The 25,622-nt window shown below is 44.3% G+C and overlaps 1 protein-coding gene and 1 pseudogene across 1 annotated transcript in view; one reads left to right on the forward strand and one right to left on the reverse strand.

Annotated features, from left to right (window-relative positions):
- Cdhr4 (cadherin-related family member 4) overlaps positions 1 to 25,622 on the reverse strand; it is a 45,903-nt gene that overhangs the window by 11,752 nt on the left and 8,529 nt on the right. The window lies entirely within an intron of this gene.
- Positions 11,789 to 24,736, forward strand: LOC102008568 (annotated as a pseudogene).

Genomic DNA, 25,622 nt, shown 5'->3' on the forward strand with positions numbered 1-25,622 from the left:
GCTGAGGCAGGAGGATTGTTGCTATGAGTCTGAGACCAGCCTGGGCTACAAAGTGAGCTCAAGGACAGCCTGAACTGCATAGCAAGACCCTGTCAAAAAAAAAAAAAAAAAAAAAAAAAAAAAAAAGAAAAAGAAAAAGATGAGACTAAACCATTATAATATGGAATGGGGTGCTTCCTGGACTCATTTCCTGTTACCAAGCTCTGATCATGACATTCACCTTTTTGGATTATCTTAGAACCTAACTAGGAACTCCCCGATGACCATCTATTTGAACATCCGCCATGTGACTACAGAGGACACTAGAAAGTACCCCAAGGCAAATAAGCATCGTACAAAAATGACACTGTGGGGAAAACCTGTAAAGAGAAGAGGTGAATGACTAATTTAATGCCTCATAAAATGCAATTAGTTTTGATTGTTTCAAGCAGATTAGATAGCAGTTGCCAACTAACTCTCCAGTAAAACATCAGAATTACTTTTAGACAGCGTCTTACTCTGCAATTCGGGATGGCCTTGAACTTACTATGTAGTCCAGACTGGCCCTGAACTCCCAGCAATCCTCTTGCTTCACCCTGCCAAGTGCTGGGATTGCAGGTATGTGCCACCATGCTCAGAATTACTACTATTTGAAATTAAAAAAAAAAAAAATTCATGTGAGGTTTCACTGCGCTGCCCAGCCTACTCCAGAACTCCTGCTGTAGCCTTCTAAGTAGCTGGAACTATAGGCACAAGCCACCACTCTGGGCTCCTTGTAAGCACTTCAAATAGAAAAGTCCGTCCATCAGGGACTTTCACCCACACCAACCTGCCAACAGCTTCCAACTTAGAAACGGAGAGGTGGCCTCCAAAGTTACATCATTTCTTAGAAGTAGGCACCAAATCTCTCCACTTTATGGTCTCCTTTCCTGACTCACATAACACCAGGAATTAAAGAAGCCTGAACAAATACAGCTCTCAGGATTCTGGTAGCCAGACATCTTGTGAAAAACCACAATAAACTCAACCTGGAAGCAACTATCAATCCCACAGTTACCAAATTTTGTACCCATCAATATGCCAATTCACCTTTTCTCCATATTAATAAATTAGACTTGGAACTACTGGTCTTATCTGCTTCTCAAACACCTTAAAAATATATACGATACTGATGCAGTTAAAACAATGCTGAAGCTTTAAAGCATTAAAAGTGCAGAAAAACAAAACAAAACAAAACAAAAAAAGAAAGCCTGGCATGGTGGCACACGCCTGTAATCCCAGCACTCAGGAGGCTGAGGCAGGAGGATCATTGCGAGTTCGAGACCAGCCTGGGCTACAAAGTGAGCTCAAGGCCAGCCTGAGCTGCATATGGAGACCCTGTCTCAAAAAGACCAAAAAAAAAAAAGTGCAGAAAAAATAAAATAATGACCTAAGGTTCTCCTACAGGAAAAGAACAAAGTAAACCTAAAGTAAACAGAAGTAAGGGAGTAAAGAACATATAAGCCAAACTCAATAAAATGGAAGAAAAAGGAGAAAATCAAAGGGAAAAGTAAGTCTTTGGGAAGGAAAAAAAATCAACATAATTATTAACTTCTATAAAGAAAATGACCAATAAAAAGAGAACACATAAACTACCACTATTAGGACTCTAAAAAGCCATTAAACATATACCTAACAAGCATTAAAAGAATAGTAAGGGTCTGCTAGCTAGTGTGTACCTCAGCGGTAAGAGTACTTGCCTAGCACGCCAAAGGTTTGGGGATCAATTCCCAGTACAAAAAAAAAAGAACCTTGTCAACCTGGCAACCAGAGACATTTCTTTGAACCAATTTCCAGATAGAGACATTATTCTTAACATTTCAAGACTTGAACGTTATAACACAGGTTTAACAATCCTTAAAAATCAGTATTAATTCTATCAACATTATATTACATTAGAACCATAACATTTCACCCCTCCTCAAAGATTCATGCACATCCCTCTATGCAAAAGGCATTTAGTCCATCTGAAAGAGTTGCCAAAGTCCTAACAGTTTCAGCATTGCTGAAACGTCCAAGTCCCAAGTCTCCTCCCAGATGTAAGGCAAACTCTTAGCTGAGAGCTCCTGTACAAATGCAAAATTAAACACTTTCAACATTCAATGGCACAAAATAAACATTATCATTCTAAAAGGCACAAACAGATACAGAGCATTGGGACCAAGGTAAGTCCAACATCCAGCAGGGCTAACATTATGTCCTGTAGTTCCACGTCCAGCATCTGAAGCAATCTGTGGCACATTGTGAGCTCCAAAGGGCTGGTGTGACCCCACCCCTATGGCCCTTCTGGTGGTTACAGCTCCCATGGCTTCTCTCTTAGGCCCACTTTGTTTCCTCCTTGCAGCTTTCCTCAGACAATCCACACTCCTAGCTTTTCCAAACTTCTGCAGACTCCAGTGCACCTTTCGCTCACACTCACAGCTTCACCCACTGCCCTCTCAGGGGCACACTGCCTGGCCTCCTGAAATCTAAGTGGAAGCCTGCTTAACCTCAGAACTCTTGCATTCTGCATGCAGCTAAAATCAGTGCCATGTGTATCACGCCAAGGTCTGCTGAAGCTGGAGCAGTAGGCTGGCTTTCCTTTTTCTTGGCCATAGGAGTCAAGTGCCTGGATCGCTGGGCACTCTGAATCCAATTCTGAGGAACAAATTCTCTATGCTGCCGCCATTCTGGAACATGGCACTCTGCAGCTTTCTCCTCAAAGAAAGTCTTTCATCTTTGCAGGTTTGAGGCTGCAAAGGGTGGAGACTTGCTGCTTCTTTCTATACCCTCAGGACATCTTTTATATTCTCCTGTTCTTTCTCAGCAATTGAGATTTCCTCAGCTCAATCTTTGCAATCCACAGCTTTACTGAAGCTTCCTTTCTGGCCAAACTCATATTTTCAATCGTCCTGCTGGGCTCTTTGCTCTTGATTCTCAACATAAATCTGGCTAAAAGCCCCCAACAATAGCCATGCCACCACTTCAACATTCAACTGCCTTGAAATTTCTTCTGCCAGATTAATTAGTTGACCACCCTTAATCTCAGTCTTAGGCAAAGTCTCTGGACACGAGCAAAATGTAGACAAACTTTCTACCAAGCCATAACATACATCTGGAGTCCAGCACCCAATGCAGTCCTTCTTTCCAGCAGAAACCTCCTGAGCCTTGTCTTTACTGGCAGGATATCTATCAGCCTTCTGGCCTTCTGTGCTCTGACCAGAATCTCCCATGTAGAACAGCTGAAGGCATTTGAGCTCTACATTTTCTGGCTAAATAGTAAGTTCAAGACCAGCTTAGGCTATATATCGAGACCCTGTCTCAAAAAACAAAAAGATAATATAATACTACCCAAAATTAGCTACAAATTAAATACAAATTTTTTTTTGTTTGTTTGTTTTGGAGACAGGATCTCACTATGCAGTTCAGGCTGTGCTTGATCTCACTATGTAGTCCAAGCTGGCCTTGAGCTCATGGCAATCCTCCTGCCTCAGCCTCCCAAGTGCTGGGATTACAGGCATGTGCCACCACATCCACCCAGATTGAATACAATGTCTATTAAGAGTTCATCACTATATTTTTGCAGAAATAAAAAACCTTGTCCAGAAATTCGTATGAAATCTAAAGAGATCCTGAACAGCCAAAACATGTTTGAAAGTGAAGAACAAAGTTGGAGGAGTCACATTTCCTCACTTAAAATTCACTCTAAGGATAGGGTACAACTCAAGGGGAAAGCACAATGGGCCAGGTGGCACACAGTTTATAATTCCAGCACTTACAAAGCTGAGGCAGAACCCTCACAAGTTCAAGGCCAGCTATAGCAAGTTTAAAGGAGACTCTGTCTCACAACAAAAACACCCCACAACCAATGGAGTACAACAGTGAACCCAGAGATAAACTAAATGTGGCCAACTGATTTTAGACAACAGCGCCAAGCCCAGTCATTGAGGGAAAGGCAGCCTTTCCAACAAACAGTGCTAAGAAACTGGATATACACTTAGAAAAGAGTGAAATTATCCCCTTACCTTATATCATGTTCAAAAAGTAACTCTCATGGGTCAGAGACCTAAACCCAAGAGCTGAAAATATAAAATTCTCAGAACTGGGTGTGGTGGTGCACACCTGTAATCCCGGCATTCAAGAGATTGAGGCAGGGTAACTAATTTAAGGCCAGCCTGGACTATATGGAAAGAACCTGTCTTTGTTTGTTTGGTACTGGGAAACAAATTCATGACCTTGCACTTGCCAGACAGGTGCTGTGCTGCTGAGCCATATCCCCAGCCCAAGAATCTGTCTTTAAAAACCAATGTACCACACATGCATGCATAACTCCAAAGAAAACAGGGAGAAAGCCTCATGACACTGGATTCGGCAATGACTTCTCAGATACAACACCAAAAGCAGGGGTAGTACACTTTCTGGAGACATCTCTGAACCTTTCTAAACACTTCCCATGAGCCATTTCCAAAGGCTCTTGAACCACATGGTGAGGTATAGTCACAGCAACAACCCCACTCCTGGAACCACATTCTGTCTTGGTTATTTTTTTCTGGTTGCTGAGACAAAATACCTGATGCCCAAAATTGAGAAAGGAAAGGTTTATTTAGCTCACAGTTTGTGGAGGTTTCAGTCCATACTTGATTAGCTCCAGGACAGAGTGCCACATGGCACAGGAGGACTAACTGCTCATGGCAGCAGAAAACAGTGAAAGCAGTGAGTGTACAATGTCTGCCCCATCTCCAAGCCTCTTCTTACACAGGCTCAGGATATAGAACTGCTGAGTATTTAGCCAAAGCCTCTGGATTTCTCAAGTTGACACAATGTATCAACCATAACAATACCCAAAAGAAATGGGCTGGGGATATACCTCAATCCAGTTATCTAGCATAGGTAAAGCCCTGGGTTTGATTCCCAGCACTAAAAACAGAAAAATGAAAAAGAAATGAAATGCTGATACATGTTATAGAATAGATAAACCTCAAAAATGTTTTGCTAAGTGAAATAAGCCAGGCATAAAAGATGAAAAATTCTATGGTTCCACTTATATGAAGTAGCTAACATGCAAATTACACAAAAAGTAGATTAGAACACATAAGGGCATACAGGAAAGGAAGAATAGAGCATTATATATGGAGCACAGCATTTCTATTTTGGGTGAAATAGTCACCCAAATTTTTGGGTGAAAAACAGATCATTACAATCATTACACAACACTGTGAATGTACTTAATGATACTTAACTGGACAAAGTAGTTAAAAAGCTAAATTTTGGCCGGGTATTGTGCCACACACCTGTAATCTCAGCACTCGTGAGGCTGGGGCAGGAGAATTGTTGTGAATTTGAGATCAGCCTGGGCTACAAAGTGAGTTCAAGGTCAGCCTGAACTTCACAGTGAAACCCTGTCTCAAAAAGACAAAACAAAACAAAAAAAAGAACCCACTAAATTGTTATGCATATTTACCACAATAAGCAGTTTTTTGTTCATCACATCATCAAAAAACCAAGCGTCTCAGGAGAATTTAATAAAATATGTGAAAAATCTTTAGACTGAAAACGATGCATGGGGAAATTAAAAATCAGGAAAGATACACCATGTATAATGACTAGAAGATTCAATGTTATTAATGATGTCAGTTTCCTACAAATGAATCTACAGATTCAGTGGAATCCCATTCATAATGCCAGCAGACTTTATTCACAGAAATCAAAAAATTGGTTATAAAATTTATATGGAACAAAGAACCTAGAGAGATATTCAAATCCATCTTGATAAAACAAAATAAAGTACTACCTGACTCTAAGACTTGCTATAAAGCTAGTGGAATGTACTAATTGGCATACAGATTAAAAAATGAATTTTTTCTTTTCTTTTTTTTTTTGGTTGTACCTGGGATTGAATCAGGGCCTTGTGCATGCTAGGCAACCACTCCACCACTGAGCTACATGCCTAGCCTTATAAAAGAATAAGGGACTAGAACAGAGACCCAGAAATAGGCCCACACCCTGCTTTGTTTCCGTCCTTACACTGTTTTGCATTACTAGGGATTGAACCCAAGGCCTCTGCACTGAACTACATCCTCAGCCCTTTGATGTTTTATTTTAAGAAAGGGTCTTGCTTGGTAAGTCACTAAACTGACCAGGTTGGACTTGAACTTGGTATCTTCCTGCTTCAGCCTTCCAGAGTGCTGGGATTACAGATGTACACTCCCAACCCGTTCAGTTAACCTTTCTTTGACAATACCAAGCAAAACACTGGGGAAATAAAATACTGGAAGTTGTAAACTGTATCAACTTTTTTAAAACACTCTTTGTTCCAAAGGGTGGAGCACTCCTCTCCCTTGAGTACCAGTTGGACTTATTGACTTAACTCTAATGAAAATACGGGTAGCAGGGACAGACTGAATGCCTACAGTACCATCTACTCAGAAGGCGGAATGATTACTTGACCCCAGAAGTTCAGACAGGGCCAGCCTGGGTAACACAATGTCTCAAAAAAAAAAAAAAAGTAACTATGTGACTAGGCTGGTCCTGGAGTCACCATGCCTTCTTCCTTCCTCAGTCTTTAGTCATGCACTCTACAGAAAAAAATGTATGCCATGAGAATAGAATACTCAGAGAACTTTGTGTGTAGGTCTCTTGTTCCAGGGATTATGACCTCCTGCCAACAGCTATGTAAGTCATTTTAGGAACAGATCCTCTACTAGGTAAGCCTTCAAATGAATGCAATGCCAGGAGACATCTGAGCGGCAGCTTCATGAGCCACAACTACTCAGCTAAGTGCCTCCTCCTGAATTCCCAGTCCTCAAAAACAAAGGTACAAATGTTTGCTGCTTTAAAATGCTCCATTAAACTGCTACATTTGGAAATACCACAGACAGCAACAGAAAACAAGTATACCAATCTGTGCAACAAGTGCTACAACTGGAACAACCAATTATCCATGTGGGGAAAAACAATAAACCACAAGCCCAATCTCACACAACACACAAAAATTAAAAGTGGATCAGACAACTAAATATAGAATCTAAAACCATAAAACTTCTGGGTGAAAACATATAAGCCGAATGATTGGTAATACCTGACCTCAAAAGACTTCCTAGAAAGCTCCAAGACTCCGGCTTCCTCAAAATTATAAACATCTAATCTCTAAAATACACCAATAAATAAGTTTGCCACTATGGGCTGAGAAAATACTCAACAAAACATACATGAATGGTATCCAGAATAAAGAACTCCCAAAATTCAGTAATTTTTAAAAGGAAGGGGAAATAAAAGGTGGTGGCACACACCTGTAATCCCAGAATCTGGGAGGCTGAAGAAGGAGGAACACAAATTCCAGCCTAGGCTGCCCTACATAGTGAGACACTGTCTCAAAAACAAAAGAGCAAACAAAACCCAGGTATCTTGGTTTGTTTGTTTTTAATGGGCAAAAGATTTTAAGTACTTCACAAAAGAAGATACAAAAATGACCAACAAGTACAAGAAAAAATGCTTAATATCATTCCTATTCAGGTGAATACAAATTAAAACCACAGTAACATACTACTACACTTTCACCAAAATGACTAAAATTAAAAACACTGGGGCTGGGGATATAGCTCAGTGGCATAAACACCTGCCTGGCAAGTGCAAGGTCCTGAGTTCGATTCCCGGTACCCCCCCCCCCAAAAAAGGGAAAAGAAACAGAAAAAATAAAAATAAAAACACTGGCAACATGCTAAATGTTCCTGTGTATGTGGAAATACAACTCATACAATACTGGTGAAGTTATAAAATTTATAAAACTAAGATGGGGCAGTGGCAAGTTTCTGTAATCCCAGCACTCGGGAGGCTGAGGCAGAGGATTATCACAGAATTAGAGGCCAGCCTGGGCTACATAGTGAGTTCAAGACTAGCTTGGACTACAGAGCAAGACCCTGTCTCAAAAAAACAAAAAACAACAATGAAACAAGTTCAAGCTCAGCCTGGGCAATTTAATGAGACTTTGTCTCAAAAAAATAAGGAATAGGGGGAGCAGGACATAGCCCAGTTCGAATTCCCTCAGTTCAAACTCCAGTACCAGCAAGGAGAGGAGAAAAAAAAATGGTGCTTGGGCTGGACTCCAATGCATAATTCTCCTGCCTCAGCCTCCCAGAGTGCCAGGATTACAGAAAAAAAGTTGCCTACCTTTAATAGGTGAAAAAACAAGCACATCCCTAGCATAAGTAGGCCCTGGATTCAATGCCCAGCATGGGTGGGTGAGTGTGCATGCACGCACACGCACAGAAGACAAGCAGATGAGAGCTAAAGTAGGAAAAAGAAGAAACTGCATCTGGTCCACCTTCTAACGGGTTCTAGATGGCCCACCTAGATGGTCCATCTAAATTCATGACAGAAATTAAAAACACTGTTATTTTGGTTGTTTTGTTTTGAGACAGTGTCTTGTTCTATAGTTCAGGCTGGCCTTGAACTCACTATATATCCCAGGCTGGCCTCAAGCTGGCAGTGATCCTCCTGCCTCAGCTTCCCTCAGGTAGAGAAATGTCTTCCCAGCTAGGTTAAATGGCTGTAATCCCAGCTGCTCTAGGAGCAGAGAGTAAACAACTTTAAGGACATACTGGGCAAGCCTGATTCTGAAGCTCTGAAGTTCTGACTGTTCGTTTTTTCTTACTCCATGGCCTTGCTTCCTCGCAGTATGAAAAAGCACAAAGTGTTGTCTCTAGCTTCTCAAAGGTTGTGGGGTTCCACACCATTTTGCTGTGGCACTAAACTACCTGAGCAAGTCGTCGTACAGGTACATATTACCCGCACCAGGTGACACGCTGCTCTAGAAAAATCTGAACTGACTAATCTTGGGGTTCTCCTAGCAACAAGGCAAAGAAAGTGAATGGTGATGGGTTCTATTTGGTCGGTTAGTTTTCTTTGTAGCACTGGGATTGAATTCAGAGTGGCTCTACCACTGAGCTATAGCCTAGCCCTTTCTAAAATTTTAGTTTGAGACAGGGTCTCACTAAGTTGCCCAGTCTGGGCTCCATCTTGGAACATTCTTGCTGCAGCCTCCCGGAGTCTGGGACTGCAGACATGTGCTGCTGCCAGCATTGGCTTAGTGTTCGGAGAGTTCAAGGCCAGCCTGGGCAATACAGGAAGACTCCATCTCAAAAAAAAAAAAAAAAAAAAAAAAACAAAACCCACAAAGCTTTCCTTTAATAAATAAGAGCTTTTCATTCTAATGAAAACATAAAAACATATTTTATTTATTTGTTTTTATTTTTTGAGACAGGGTCTCCCTATGTAGCCCAGGCTGGCCTCAAAACTCAGAGTGATCCTCCTGCCTCAACCTCCCGAGCGCTGAGATTATAGGTATGCACCACACCTGGCAAGATATACTTTATATAAGAAATTACAGAGATGTTTAAAGCAGTTTTACTCATAATTATCAAAATTTGGAAGCAATCAAGATATCCTTCAGTGGGTGAATGTACAAAATAATTGTGGCACACAGACAATAAAGTGTATCACTCAGTGCCAGGCACAATGGCACACACCTATAATCCCAGCCCTTGGGAGGCTGAGGCATGAAAACTGCCACAAGGTCACCCTGGGCTACATAGCAAAACCCTATCTCAGGAAAAAGAAAAAAAGTACATCACTCAATGCTAAAAGGAAATGACCTATCAAGCCATGAGAAGGCATGGCATGGTAGCACATACCTATAATCCCAGCACACTGGAAGGCTGCAGCAGGATTGTAAACTGGACCACAGTCTGGGCAATTTAGTGACTTAGTGATGACTATCTCAAGTTAGGGTAAGTAAAAAATGGAAAAGTATGGAGGATGCAGCTCAGTGTGAAGGCCCTGGGTTTAATCTTATTTTAAAAAGACGGAGAAAACTTAAATAAATATTACCAATTGAAAAATAACCTAAAGAGGTTACCTATATGATTCCAATGATATAACATTCTGGAAAAGGTCAAATCATGAACAAAGTAAAACTAAGTGGTTGTCAAAGATTGAGAGAAAATAGAAATGAACAGGTGGAACGTGAGGATTTTTAGGACAGCAATTCTGTATGATACCATGATAGATATGTCATCACACATCTGCAAAAGCTGCAAAATGTACAGCACTAAGAATGAACCCTAACATAAACTACAGGTGATAATGACCTCGCAACGTACCGTGGCGCCTCTCACTCAGCCACAGTGGCGGTGGCGGAAACAGCTGAGGCCAGTGCAGAGAGGCAGCCGCAGCAAGTGCAGGAGACCTGCAGGACCCCCCTGAGACCCTCCCCAGACCTACTTGAACCCTGGCCAGGCCACATACATGGGACAGATAGGTAGCTCAAATGGTCAGCTTTGCAGCAATTTCAAAACAAGGTCCAAGGTGTCCCTTGGCAGCACAGGCAGAAAGGAAGAAAAGGCTTCTCTCACGTCACACTTGGGAAGAAAGATGAAGGTGGACTGCTATACCATTACAGGCACAGCCACGTAGCACCTTTTCCACTGGTAGTGGCCCCAACCTTAACCTCCTGATGAAGCAGCTTCTGTCCTTTTACAAGGTGAATCCTTTTACAAGGCTGATACAGCTGTACCTGCGCTTAGTTACATACAGTTCTCTGCCAACCAGACGGATCTGAGAGACAGGCATGATAAAGAAACTGCAGATCTGCAATCCCAGCCCTCAGGAGGCTGGGACAAGAGGACCACGAGTTCTAGGCCACCTAGACTATACTGTCGGGGCAAACCTACCCTTGAACTCAAAAAAGGTTCAGCCTGTCTCAAAAACAAAACCAAAAAACTGATGAACGTTAAACATTCAGATAAAGAAGTCAATGAGCCTGTTATAGATTACTACACAATCCTAAGGAGGACAGTTTCAATGTTGCACTTCTACTGGCACTGTGTGGCGTTTTCCCCTGAGGATACTCTACTTGCCTTATTTGCAGGTGTTAGCTAAGTTGTATCAGTAACTGTACAAATTTTGTGCCACAAGAGTCACAAAGAGTCTGATCTCTCTGTTGATTAACACCAAGCTTCCATTAAGTACTGAACATTCTGATATATCTGAGTTCCTACAGCAGAATTTTTTTGGAGAATATCCTAAAACCACTGCATTTTCGGTACAACTCCTGTCCACAAGGTACAAAGCAACAAGCTTTTTCAACCTGCACAGAGGGATTTCTGCCAGCAGCTCTTACAGATTAGTTTTCATTTTGTCATTTCTGCATCAGCTCGTGTACAGACTGCTTTTCTTTTGAGCCCTTTCTGAATGCACTACTGTTCCTAGAGACAGGATGTTCAGAAGGAAGTGGTGCGCATCGTAACTTTTCTATTCTAACTAATGGCAAAAATTATTTGGGGATGCTGAAGAGAGCCTGCTGGCATTGTCCACAGATGCTCCAGACCTTCCATTCCCAGTTACCTGCCTCACCTGCCAGTGCCAGCTCTCAGCAGTGCCAGGGACTCTGAAAATGAGTGAGGGGACCGGTAAGTCCATCACCTTGAGCAAGGCTGTCTCCACCCCATTCGTAACCAAGAAGGGCCTGAGGAAGCTGGACACAAAGCAGCAGCCTAACACCCTGCTAACCCCGGTGTGAAGAGACCTGGCGAGCAAGGAAGGTTTGCACAAGGATGGCCCCCTCTGCCACATGTTCACAGTGCTGCAGCACACAGTGGGCCCACCCAGGCTTCTCTACAGCTTAGCTTTCAATGTCAGGTTTGAGGCACCTTCGATTTCTCATCTCTCCATGACAACACAGATGACCACAGCGTCCATGGTGCGCCCTTTCCAGATGACATTGTAGGGTTCGCTCATGTCTTTGGGAAAATCCAAAGAACCCCACTTTTACCTCTTCAACTCTTCTTTATAATCATTTGCTGATATCCACACGTGATAATGAATTTTTTGGTAACCCACAGAAGTTGTAGGCCGAAAACAATCATTGGTGATATCTTTCACCATGGAGGAGCTGACCATGCTGTCTTGCTGCCTTCTAGATGCCTGCTTCGGGATCATCAAGCTGACATACCCAGAAACAAAACCAGAGGTTCAAAAAATATATATACTGCTGGGCACGGTGGCACATGCCTGTAATCCCAGCACTTGGAAGGCTGAGACAAGAGGATCACACAAGTTTAAGGGCAGCCTGGACTACAGAGCGAGACAAGCTGTCTCAAAAAACAAACAAAGAATACATTACAGCATTTTGAAACATGAGGGTTACTACTAACTCTGGTTTGTAACAGTGTATACAGATGGAATAAAAAACAACAGATTCAGTTGTTTTGAGGTTATCACCAATCTTGTGAAAATACTGAAATCTAGAGAGATGTGAAGAGAACTTTTTGTTCTCCAAATCACCAGCTGCCCAAACAAGAAGACATTAAAGCAGATAAGGTCACCCTGCTATACGGGTACAGGTTCCAGCCCGTGGGGAGTTCAGCCTGCTGCTCTGGAGTGCAGTCCCCACTGCTGTCTGTAAGTAACGGCAGCTCACCATCCTGACAGAACTGCCTTTTGTGGTCCCAGATGTCGAGTGTGTGAAGATCTTTCATGCAGATAAGCAAGAAGTTCAAGGGAACAGTCCATTCCCGGGTAGAATTAATGTCACAACAAGAAAAAACTGTATTTATGAAGATGCTTATAATAAACTTTCCCCAGGAAACAAGACTGACTTGAAAAAAGCAGATCCAGTGCACTTGTTCAATGCCCATGGCCCAGATGAAGCTGGCATTGCTGGTGGTGGTATTTTCAGACAGCTTTTAACTGAGTTATTGAAATTGGGATTTATTCCAACCAAGGGTTCTTTAAGACTACTAATGAAGGGGCCAAGCAGAGGTGGCACACACCTGTAATCCCAGCACTCGAGAGGCTGAGACAGGAGGATTGCCACAAGTTCAAGGCCAGCCTGAACTACACAGCAAGACCCTGTCAAAAAAAAAACACAACACAACAAAACAAAACAAAAAGACTACTAATGAAGCGGTTCTGTTCCCAACCCAGCTGCTCAGATACTTGTGGAAAATTATCGTGCTTAATTACTACTTCCTAGCCAGGTATGGTGGTGCACACCTGTAATCCCTGCACTCGGGAGGCTGAGGAGGATAATTTCGAGTTCGAGACCAGCCTGAGCTACAAAGTGAGCTCAAGGCCAGCCTGAACTGCATAGCAAGACCTTGTCTCAAAAAGACAAAAAATAAATAAATAAATAAATAAAAATTTACTACTTCATAGGCAGAATGCTCAGAAAGGCTCTCTAAGAAAACATGCTGGTAGAAATGCCCTTCCCAGCTTCTTTTCTGCAACATGCTGGAGACCAGGGTAGATGTGGGCATTCACCACCCAGCCTCCTTAGCCCCATAGATCTACAGGAACTTGCTGTCCTCAAGAGCTACCCAGGGGACATAGAGGCACTGAGGCTGAACCTCACCCTGGGGAATAACCACCTGGGAGAGGCCCAGGTGAGTGCACCAAAATTTGCTGGGAAAGATACCCCTGTCACCACAGTGCCAAGTGCATCACACACATCTACCTTCTGGCCAACTCCAGGGCGAACAGGCAGATTTTACCACAATGCCTGCCATTCCAACAGGGCCTGGCTAAGTCCTCAGCCTGGAGTGGCTGTGGGGTATCTGACTATCAAGGAAATTAAGGACAGTAAGACCTCAACTTATGAAGGAGTTTCGTTCCAGGAGAACATATGTATGTTGGATTTGTTCCGACTAAGTGAGTTTTAAAATACTATACAAGTCTGACACAAATAAGCTAAAGCATAAAAAAACCAAATATATACGTAAAATTACAGCCTCAGTTCACTAACACTTCTGTTTGCAAACAATTCGGTTCATAAACAAAAAGCATTCGACAAAATTTTACTTCCGTTTTCAAACTCTGCACTGATGACAAATGGTAGTATACTCCTATAATCTGAGCACTTGGAAGGCTGAGGGACAGTTGCCGTAAGTTCAAGGCCAGCCTGAATTACAGAGCGAGACTCTATCTAAAAATAAATAAATAGACATGACCTTGGCCATCCTCCCCACACAAACACAAATGCAAGTATGTTCCCCAAAATCAAGACAGGCTGGGCATGGTGGCAGATGCCTGTAGTCCCCTAATCCCCACACTTGGGAGGCTGAGGCAGGACTGCTATGAGTTTGAGGTCAGCCTAGGCTACACAGTGAACTCAAGGACAGCCTGAACTGCACAGCAAGACCCTGTCTCAGCAACAACAAAAAATTAAAATAAAAACCATATGACAAATTAAGTTTGTGAACTGAGATAACCACCGTACTGTAAATAAACTTTTACTTCAGCGATTTGTTCACATCTACGAATGTTCATAACGCAAGGTCTGTTTGTATCTGTGAAAGTTTGCAGCTTGAATATTTTTAAGTCGGAAGCCTACTAGTGTATTAATTTTTGGTGTATAAGTTCCCATAAGTCTTAGAGGACCTGAAATCCTTTATAAACTGTTCAGGAAGCTATTCTGCCTATCATCCTGTTACTAAAATCTTCTGGAGAGTTGTAAAAGGCTTTACTCAAAGAAAAGCACAAATTGCTCAAGTGTGTAAGAAGTTACTCTCTCTCTCTCTCCCCCTTTCTTGGGGTTTAAGGAGCGCTACCTTACATTCTGTATCTACACTGGGGCTCTGACCTTCATCAGCTGGCCACTATTAGCCTGCTGAAGCTGGCCAAGTTCTACAAGGCACTCCTTGTAGAACAAAGCAAGCCTCTCTACACCATTAAGTGATACAAGCTGCCCTGACGCAGAGCTGAAACCAACCCACACACAGGAATGTACTGGGCTGGACCGCTCCGATCTCCTCAGCGCCTGCCTTTTTTCCAGGCCTCCCTCTCTTTATTTTTCAGATGGCTTTTATTACAACATGGTCGCATATTAACACTGCTTTTCAAATAACAACTGTTACATGCCATGTGGCTGATTTAGCAATTTTGCCAAGTGTTCAGTTTTTAGATTAGACCAAAGATGACACTCTGCTGGCCCAGGGAGTGTCCTCTCCTAGGCTGAAGTTCATGGTCTCCAGTCAGAGTACGACGGGCCTAGATGCTGGCCTGTGGGGCCGCTGCTTCTTACATCACTGCTTTTTTACAAGCTTACTTCCTAGAACTAATGACATTTTATCCTGCTGCCTTCTCCCAAAGTTAGGTTTGCAAAACAGGTAATCATCATATTGCTTGTGCTTCTTAACACATTTCCCCCAGGCAGGACTAGTATGGTTCTGTTCTGTATAGCATTGGCCTGCATCGTGATCGTCGGATGCTGCTGTGTGGGAACAGGGTAGGTCCTTCCTTCCTTGCTGTCTCCATCCCCACTCTGTGCCTGGAGAGGGTCCCAGGAGGCAGAAGAAAGTTCCTGTACAGCACGTGCACTCCTGTCACCTGCAGTGAATGGCAGCTACGTAGTGAGCAGGAACTGAAGCTTCTATTAAAGTTATTTGGCCAGGCATGGTAGCACACACCTATAATCCCAGCACTTGGGAGGTTGAGGCAGGAGGACTGCCGAGTTCAAGGACAGCGTGCACTACATAGTGAGACCTTGTCTCAAAAAACAAAACAAAACAAAAAAAACTGTAAGAAAGAAAGAAAGAAAGTTATTTATTTGAACCAAAGTGGTGAGCTGTTTCCATCTGCATCCTCCTCAGACAGGGCCACATCAATATCATCCTGGGTATCTGGAATGACTCGATGGTCCTCAGCGACCTCTGCCACTTCCACTGCTTGGATATAAAGACAGGCATCCCTGGCGCACTGGGAGTGGAGGGTATTGGATGATTCTCACCTAGGCACTGTATGTGTCAGCCTCTGCAAGCAGCAAGCACTCTGGAACATCAATCACAGCTCAGAGCACGGACACTGGGAGGACCCCAACCCACCTTACCACACCTGACAGAGTGTCTTAGGGTTCTGGGGGCTGCTGTAGGTAATTCACCAGAATTAGCAGTATACTTCTAAATGTATGGAAACTGAATGACACATTTATGATAACAACCATTATCAAAACAAAATGTGTAATTTCTCAATTTGAAAATAAACTGCAGCTGGGCGGGGTGGTACATGCCTGTATTCCCAGCACTCAGGAGAATGAGGCAGGGGAATCACCATGAGTTCAAGGCCAGTCTGGGCTACACAGTGTGATCAAGGCTAGCAGTGCTGACCGTGTGGCCCAAACATCTTAATCTCAGTTTCCCCAAATATAAAACAAGTATACCATACTCACTGTAGATTACTAGATTACTGGCATGAAAGAAGATATTCCTTTTTTCACTTACTTAGTTATTCAAAAGGAAAACATACAGACCAGGAAATACAGATTCCAATCAAATAATACAATAAACTATAAATATGGACTTTCTTTTTTCTCAGGCAGGGTCTCACTATGTGGTTCAAGTTAGCCTTGAACTCACAGCACTCCTCCTGCCTCAGCCTCTGGAGTATTGGAATTACAGGTGTGCACCACCATACCCAACCAATGGACACTTACTTTTTTTAATAAAATATACTCTTGAGAAACGTGTGTGTGTGTGTGTGTACGTGTGTGTGGGTGCACGCATGCACATGCATCTATTGCTAGGAATTAAATTTAGAACCCTCACACTGAGCTACATCCCTAACTCTTTTTATTATTTTTTTTTTCTTTTGAGACAGTCTAAGTTGCAAAATTACCCAGGCTAGGCTTGAACTTGCAGTCTGCCTGCCTTGGCCTCTCAGAATGCTAGAATTACAGGTGTGCACCATCATACCCACCCGAGAAAATAGTATTTAAGAAATAACTGCCTTAGCTGCGCACTGTGGCACATGCCTGCAAGCCCAGCAGTGAGGTAGGCTGAGGCAGGAAGGTCACAAGTTCAAGTCCCACCTGGGCAGTTTAGCAAAACTCTGTCTCAGAATAAAAATACAAAGGGCTAGCCTGTGATAGAACACTCCTGGCTCAATCTCCAGTACTGACTTTTAAAAAATTCTTACTTCAACTCCCATGTGAAAGTTCCATTCCTTTTAAATACCTGCCCTACCTTCTCCAAAAAAATGTATCAACTCCATAAAAACCCATCTAATTCCTTGAGAGATGCAGGAAGCTTTCAAAGAGGATTCTGACAATCAAGGTCACAGCTACAAAGAAGCCAGTCCCTAGGCACTGCCCTAAGAGGTCAACAGTGAAACAAAATATTCCAGGGTACCCATAGTAGACAGTCAAAGAAATAACTTTGAAAGGGATTGGAGACTGAAGGGGTAATAATCATTACCAAAAATATTACCTGCAGCTCTCAAAAATTAAAATCTAGGGCTCTCTGGCACAAAAAAACTATTCAGTCAATTCTCCTTACTAATAACGACAGTTATGTTCTCTAAAGTCACTGTGTACATGAAGTTATGTAATACCGAGGCACTACACCTAGAGGAAATACATGGCTAAGTCCCTTCAAGCGTCTGGTCACATTTTCATTAACTAATCAATACATAACCTTCCAGGTCTACATACATACAAAACATAACCTCTTATGTATTTCTGTTTAGACACCTTAAAATATACTACTGATTAACAGTTAACTCATAGCCAAGGGCACTAGAATTCATGCTTAAACCAAACTAACACAAAATAGCACAACATTACACTTTGGGGCCATTTTAAGCACTGAAATCACCCACAAAAATGCAGAAAAACCATGCACTAAATAGACAAATCCAATGAATAAGGTGGATAAAGACACACCATAAGTTCTTACAAGCCCGCCTCTCTGCTGGATGGCACCAGGCAGCAGCATTCACTGAATTTTGATCACACCTCATAAACACAGAGAGGACTTCCGGAACTGCTTCAGAAAGTGGCAGGAAAGTGGGACGAGCGTGTCTAAAGACAGGGAGTATTGAGGAGGATTAATGGCAATGTGTCTTACTGAAATGAAACGAATTTTTAAAATTTCAACATTCACTGTATATTTTCATCACCTCATACATCATTTACATAAGTTTTAAGTAACACCTTTATTGAGATATGACTCACATCACACTATTCGCCCACTAACATGTATAATTCCATGGTTTTTAGTATACTGTACTCACAGATATATGCAAACATCACCATTTTAGAACTTTTTTTTCCTTTGGTTTTTAGAAACAGGGTCTCTATGTAATCCAGGCTGGCTTCAAACTCAAAGTGATCCCCCTGCCTCAGCCTCCCGAGTGCTGGGATTACAAGCATGCACCACCACGCCTAAGCCAGATCAAAATGAAATCGTATACCAGTGGTGGGCAAACCTATGGCACACGTGTTATTTGTTTTTCTTTTAAGACAAAGGATGGTAATGTATGAGTTACTCTTTCTAAACTAAAACCTCAGTATTCAGGTTTAATTGCAGTGTTGGCACTTTGCCATAAATAAGTGGGTTTTGGGTTGCACCTTTGGCACAGTCTCTACAGGGCTCACCATCACTGCCCTATACCCTGCAGTTATCACTTCTCTCTCCCTTCAACCACATTCAAGCCCTAACCAACCTCTAATCTACTTCCTCTCCCTACAGAATTGCCCACTCTGGTTTTTCACATAAATGGAATCACATAAATGTAGGCTTTTACCTCTAGCTTCTTTCGCTTAGTATGTCTCTGAGGTCCACCCATACTGTAACACACATCAGCACCTCCTTCCTTTCCTGCAGAACATCCCATGATACACACACACATTTCATGTAACTGCTTGCCAGTGATGGACATTCTGGGTGGCTTCCCTCTTTCGCTGCTATGAATAATGCTGTAATAAACATTCATGCACAAGGGTGGGTCATGTAGTAACTCTATGTTTGATCCTTTAGACAACTGCCAAACTGTTTTCCAAAGTGGCTGTCTATCCTACATTCCCATTAGTAGTGTTATCAGGACTCTTATTTCTGGTTTTTTTTTTTTGTTTTTTCTCCGGTACCGGGAACCGAACTCACGACCTTGTGCTTGCCAGGCAGGCGCTTTGCCACTGAGCTAAATCTCCAGCCCCAGGACTCTTATTTCTCCACAACCCCCTCAATACTCGTCATCTGTTTTTTTTTATTATATAGTAAGTTGTTTAATAACTGTTCATTCAGTCCTATCACACCCAGGTTTTCATGGCGGCAAGGTGCTCTTACTCACCAACTTCGTATTTCAGACTTGCTCTCCTACTCCTCCAGCCTACCCTACTTTTGTATAATGAGAAGACAGGAATAAAAGAGCTAAATCTGCAAACAGAACTTCCACAGAAGAGTTCAAAAGCAAATTTCTAAGCACTCAAGATTAAGACACAGTCCCAAACAGGAGCCCACCACTGAAATGAACAAGCATCCCCAAAAGACTCATTAAAGCTAGGGATGTAACTCAGCATGGTAGAAGCATGAGGCCCTGGGTTCAATCTCCAACACGAATAGTAATTATTATTATTCACAGCATCTCCTACATAAATGCAACTTCAAATCAGCAGCAAATACAAGAGTCTTGGTCTGCCAGTGATGGTGAAACTTCTAGAGCTTTCAACTATCATAAACACCTGGCTGCAGCATGCGTGCCATAGGTTTACCACCACTGCTCTATCAGCTTTCATAAAAGAACCAAGGAGCCAAGATGTCTCAAGTCTTCCAACTCAGAATGCACTGCTCAAACCTTGCTGTAGAACCAAAATGAGAATCTGCATTTAAAATCAGCACAAAAGCCAGGTATGATGGCACACATTTGTAATTGCAGCTACTCAGGAGGCTAAGGCAGGAGGATCAGAAATTTGAGGCCAGTCTGGTAAACTTAGCAAGACCCCATCTCAAAAGAGAGGAGCTGGTGCCCGGGGTGTAGCTCCAGTATCAGGGGAGAGGGTTAAGTGCAGAAGCAGACTCAAAGCCACAAACATACAAAATGCAAAATGGTCAACTCTAACTGGACATGGAGGTGCACACCTCCAATCCCAAGACTCGGGAGGAAGCCAGCCTGGGCTCCATAAAACAAATGAAAGTGCCTGTCTCCTTGCCCCAAGCCAAGAAGAGAGTGCAACCTTTCCCCAGGTCTGCCCAGCACTGCTCTTGATAGTATCATGGCAGCAAACACTGCAATAGGAGGCTAGGCAGCCAAAAATACCATCTACAGCAGTCCAAGGCCAACCAAGAAGGGGCCATTCTGTCATGCCTACCTAACAATACTCGAGATGTTTCAAAATCAGCACTGTAGCCAGGAAAAGGGGCAGACCACATGGTCCTTTCTGCGATGCTGAATCGTTTTCAGTTTTCAGGCCTTAAATTTGCCTGTCGAGCAAGTTCTGCAACACTGAGGATGGACCTGCCTCCCCAACAGAGCAAACACTGGAGTCAATACGCACCAGTACTACAGGCATGAGGGGAGACAGAGGGCCACGCCCACCAATTCTCCACTTTCACCTGCGCACTCCCTTCCAGCTCCTCGCTTATTAGAGGGTGCTTCCACCCCAGACAGATTCAATACAACTTTATAAACAATTGGTTCTCACCTACTACACGCAGCTGTGAAAGACACAAAAAAGTACAGTCCCTGTCAGAAAGGGGTCTGCTTCTAACCAGAAGAAACCAAATTATTTTCAAAAGAGCAAATATTAATCTACTGTTTAAGGAACATAATATTATGGCACTTCAGGGGAAATGGAGTATCTCCAGGGGCTGAAGTGTATTAGGGGTGTTTTGTAAGGAAATGTAAGGGGGACAGAGCAGCTCATGTCTGTAATCCTAGCACTCTGGGAGGCTGAGACAAAGGAGGATCACAAGTTCCAGCTCACCCTGGGCAACTTACCAAACTAGCAACATTCTTTCTCAAAAAGGGGAGTACAGTTAGAGATGTAGCTCAGTGCAAAGATCCTGAGTTCGATTATCCATGTCTTCCCCCAACTCACACCCAAAACTAAAAAGGACCTGAGCTGGGCTCTGGAGATGGAAGATGAAAGTGAGGAAACAGGGCATCCCAAACAGGGACAAAAATCATGGCATTCAGTTGGGAAGAGGAACTGTGTGGAGAGACACATGTACAACATTCGAGCATTTGGTTAGTGGAAATTAGGACAAAGCCTGGAGGTGGGCTGAGGACAGTTGGGCAACAGTCCTTGAATGCCACATCAGGACATCAGTATCACCCCATGAGCCCACTGAAGATAGACTTCAATGTAGGACTGATATGTGACCTTCAGATTTTAAAGGGAAAATAAATACAACTCTCAACCTGCTAGATGTTAGATACGTTGCATTCGTGTTCCCCAAAATTGAAGAATGAGTTCTAAGGAACAAGGGAAGTTAAGAGTAGGAAATTTGCCACGTGTGGTGGTACATGCCTGTAAGCCCACCACTCAGGAGGCTGGGGCAGGAGGATTGCTCCAAGTTCCAGGCCAGCCTCAACTATACATATCAAGACTTTGCTCTCAAAAACAAAAACAAAAACAAAAAAGTAGGAAATTTTATTAAGAGAGAAACAGTTCCTGAGTGAGACAGGAGGGAGCCCAAGTGGGTCGCCAATGAGCTCACTTCTCAAACGATGTTTCAGAGAGCAAAATCATGAGGTGGGCACAACAAGGGACAAAACTATAAGGTTACACGTGTAGCCACTTAGGTAATGTTGATCCAACGCCAAAGCAAGTAACATAGCAAGTGTACATGGAAAGAACAAAGAATTTTTCATAGCAAGTGTACATGGAAAGAACAAAGAATTTTTCAGGAAGGGATAGATCCAGGGGTCTTGGTCACCACCAAGGCGGCTGATGTCTATCTTGGACCAGGTGTTACCACTTATCTTATCCGTTGGGGAGGTATGTAGGCCTGGTCATTCTGTCTTTCATCTTGAGCTCTGACCTCCAACAGATGTGCCTCAGGCTACAGTTGTAATATGTTTTCATCTTTTGTACTGACTCGAGGGCCTAGCCCTATCTGAATGCCTATAATATTTCTACCTAACTCAGCTGTCTATAAGAGAACCTCCAGCCTGTGAAGTATAGTTCCCATACCAGCTGTACTGAAGTTTACAGGTGAATTACGCAAAGACTAATCAAAGCAGACAGAGGGTCTAGCGAGTCTCACTCATTTTCACTTAAAAAGTGCACAAAAGTATTGCTATAAACAACCTTTGATAAATGTGTCGACTTGAGCATCCGCCACCCATAGATGACGATCTCCTGGGCAGCACACACACACTCCTCATACACAGTCGTGAGGCAGTAAAGCACTGAACAGAAGACAAGAAAAGTTATTTGATATTCTCTGATTTCCTTGGAACCAATGTCTAATATAGGGCTAGACCAAGGATAAACTTGAACGGGTCCCCGAACCCCCTAAAACTATGCAAAAGATAGTGTTGAGTCAGTATGGTGATACACAGCTGTAACCCCAGGTAGTAGGAAAACAGAGGCAGAAGGATCCCAAGTTCAAGGCCAGCTTGAGCAATTTAGAAACCCTGTTCAAAATAAAATTTTAAAGGGGTTGCACTTACCTAGCATGCTTGAGGCCCGGGGTTCAATTCTCAAGTGAGGCAAAAATGTAAAAAAGTTTTTAAAAATAAATAAACTCAGTATTGAGAACCTGACAAAAGATAATCTGTATCTCAGAGGGCCCAATATCTAAAATAGGATCGGCACTAACCTCAGGTTACTGTTAACTCAACAGAGAGAAGAAATTTAACCCTGTGGCTGCTTCAACTTTCCGAAAGAAATCAACAGGGCTTGGACTGGGACAATTCTGAGACGCTCCTAATATTTTAGTTATCTCCTATTCTTTTCAAGAACTGGCCAACGAATTGTCTTACCACTGTCAAAATTTATTAAAAGATTCAAAAAATGGTCCTAAGCCAGGCATGGTGGCACACACTTATAGTCTTAGCATTCCGGGCTGAGGCAGGAGGCTGAGACGGGGGACTGCTAGGAGTTCAAGGCCAGCCTGGGCTACACAGTGAGACCAGGTCAGCTTGCACTACATAGTGAGACCCTGTCTCAAAACGAAACACCAAAACAAACAAAAATGGCCCTGAAAGGGGGTAATGAAATAACGAGCACTCCTCTCTCTTCTCACAAGTATATCAAGCAAACATCAACAAGCTGCCTGCCTCCTCTGGTTTCAGCATCTGCTCTCCAAAAGGATCTACTGACCAAGGAGCTGATTTCTTTCAAAATTAAACATTCAGAGGTGACATGACCCTAAGGTAACTACTGCTTGACTTCTTGGTCATTTTATGGAGACTTTAAGACACCTATATGGATCTAGGTGTGGTAGTACACACTTGTATTCCCAACACTTTAGGAGGCTGACGCAGAAGGATCGCAAGTTCAAACCCAACCTGGGCAATTCAGCAAAAGCCCCATTTCAGGAAAAAACAAAAACAAAAACTTGGGAATGTACCTCTGGGAGAAGGTCCCAGGTTCAATTACTAGTACAAAGAATGAAAGAAAGGAAGGAAGGAAGAAAGAGAAAGGAAGAAAGGAAAAAAGAAAAAGACACCTGTATGAAGATGCTAAGGTGCCATGGGTAGAGAGAGATGTGTTTTGGAGCAATCAGAACTCTTTCTTGACCTGCATACTCTGCCTTGAATCCACCCTTTCCTCCCTCCCAACAGGAAAGGGGTCTGACAGTCTGTTTTCATTGAGGAAATACAAATAGTACTGTTAAAAGTTAATTTGAAAGCTAGGCCTGGTGACATGGACTGTAATTCCAGCACTTGGGAGGCTGAGGCCGGAGGATTTTGAATTTGAAATCAGCCTGAGGTACATAAATTCAGAGCCGGTCCGGATTACCTAGCTAGACCCCGTCTCACGTTTAAAAAAAAAAAGTTAGTCTGGCAGCTCTACAACGTCAAAAACAAGTTTCGTTTCTTTTTCCAGCTGTAACACACTCCCACATTCCCTGCCTCCCGATCACAGTATCTCTTCAGTAACAAAATTGAGTCTTCGCCACAGGATTCACTTTCTCCTAAGCCACACACTCCAAACAGTGGTGCTTGGGCACCAAATAAATTATACCCCACAGTAAAATTCAGGCATTGCGGACATCTAAGCAGACCCCCCGAGAGGAAGCAAACGGCGGCTTCCAGGAGCCGAGCTCGCGAAGCTCCGGGTGTCGAGCAGGGGGCCGGCAGAGCTGCTGCGCCCTGTCCCTCTCTCTCTCTCGGGGCAGCGACACTGGCCCGCCGGCGCGCCGCGGCTCTGGCCTACCTGGTCCAGCGTCCGTCTCGAGCGGCCTCCAGTCCGCGCATCTCTCGGAGCAGCGCTGCTCCGGGGACTTCGGGCCGGCACCAGGCACGGTCCGCGCCCCGGGCCGGCGGAGCCCGCGGCTCGGCTCAGAGCGGCTCGCTCCCCGCTATCCGCCGCCGGCGCGCGGCGCCCGGGCTCCCCAACCTCCAGCCGGCGGGGCGCCCAGCGGCGGGCCAGCACCCGGAAGGCTCGGCCGGCAGCCTGTCAGGATGCTCAGCGGCGCTCGGCCCAAACCCCGGCCCCGCGCGCGCCCTCTTCAACCCCGCGCCCGCCGCCACCCTCCCCCGGGGAGTCAGGCGGGTCTTTCGGCCCGGCTCCTGTCACTCACCAGCCCGGGCCAGGATGCGGGCGCCCAAGGCTCCCCAAGGGAGCTGCGCCCCCCGGGCCTCCAGGTTTCGGCCCGCCCCCTGGCAGGCGGCGCAGGTGCTGAGCCCCGCAGCAGCGGCCCCGCACAGGCCGCTGGGTCCAGCTCCCAGCGCTGCCCACTGGGTACGGATCAACAACAAGATGGCGGCCAGCCGAGGGGGCGGGGGCCGGGCGTCATAGTAACCAAGACGGCAAAAACCCGCCCCTAACTGAAACTGTCGCCAATCAGCAGCCTCTGCATCCGACGCCCGAGGAGCGCTTCCCGCTGACTGGTCAGCTGGCCCGTCAGGCAGAACCTGCCTCTCGCACCCGGCTGAGAACGCCTGGAGCACGTGACTGTGACGGCAATAGTTGGCGCATGCGGGCGGTTCTCAAGAGTAGCCGGCGGCGGAGCTTTAGCTGGTTACCCCAGGCCAGGGCGCCCTTGGCTTGGCATCTTTGCCTGCGCAGCTCCCGAGTGTCGGTCCGACAGCATCTTGTTGTACTCACGCGCGTACTTAGGAGACGTCAGCGGTGTGCTGTTTGCTTTCTTTGTGATGGGATGGGAAGGTGGGGGGTCCCTACCCGGGTTCACTCGTAAGGAAGCTGAGGCGTAGGGGGAGGCTGGCCCAAGGTCGTGCCGCTTCTGACAGTGGATCTCCCACCACCTGCGTCATCTAGAGTGTAAAGAGCCTCTTCCCAGAGGCTCCCTCAGCTACACCCCTCACTAGTCCCAAGATGCAGACTTCTGTGTTACCTCCACAGCGTCTGGCCCGTTTCTCATGATTAAGGCCCCAGCGCAGGTCCTGGCCCGCACTGGACACTCCCTCCTCTGCTCTGAAGCAGCTTGTCTTGACTTCCTATGACAGCATCTTTTGCCCAGGACCTGCCTCCAAGGCAGACCGTGAGTCCTGTGAAGATGGTTATCCTAACCTTGAGCTGGGCTTCAAGGTCAGGAATCCAAATGCAGGCACAGGGCCTGGTCCCACATCCCAAGGCCCCAACTAGCTAGGTAACTCGGTGGCTTCCAGGCCTTAGTAAAATGAGGATAAAAATCAAGCCTCTCAAAGATGCAGATTGAATGAGC

This window comes from Chinchilla lanigera, unplaced genomic scaffold (assembly GCF_000276665.1).
Source record: "Chinchilla lanigera isolate Chin_1 unplaced genomic scaffold, ChiLan1.0 scaffold00131, whole genome shotgun sequence".
NCBI lineage: Eukaryota > Metazoa > Chordata > Mammalia > Rodentia > Chinchillidae > Chinchilla > Chinchilla lanigera.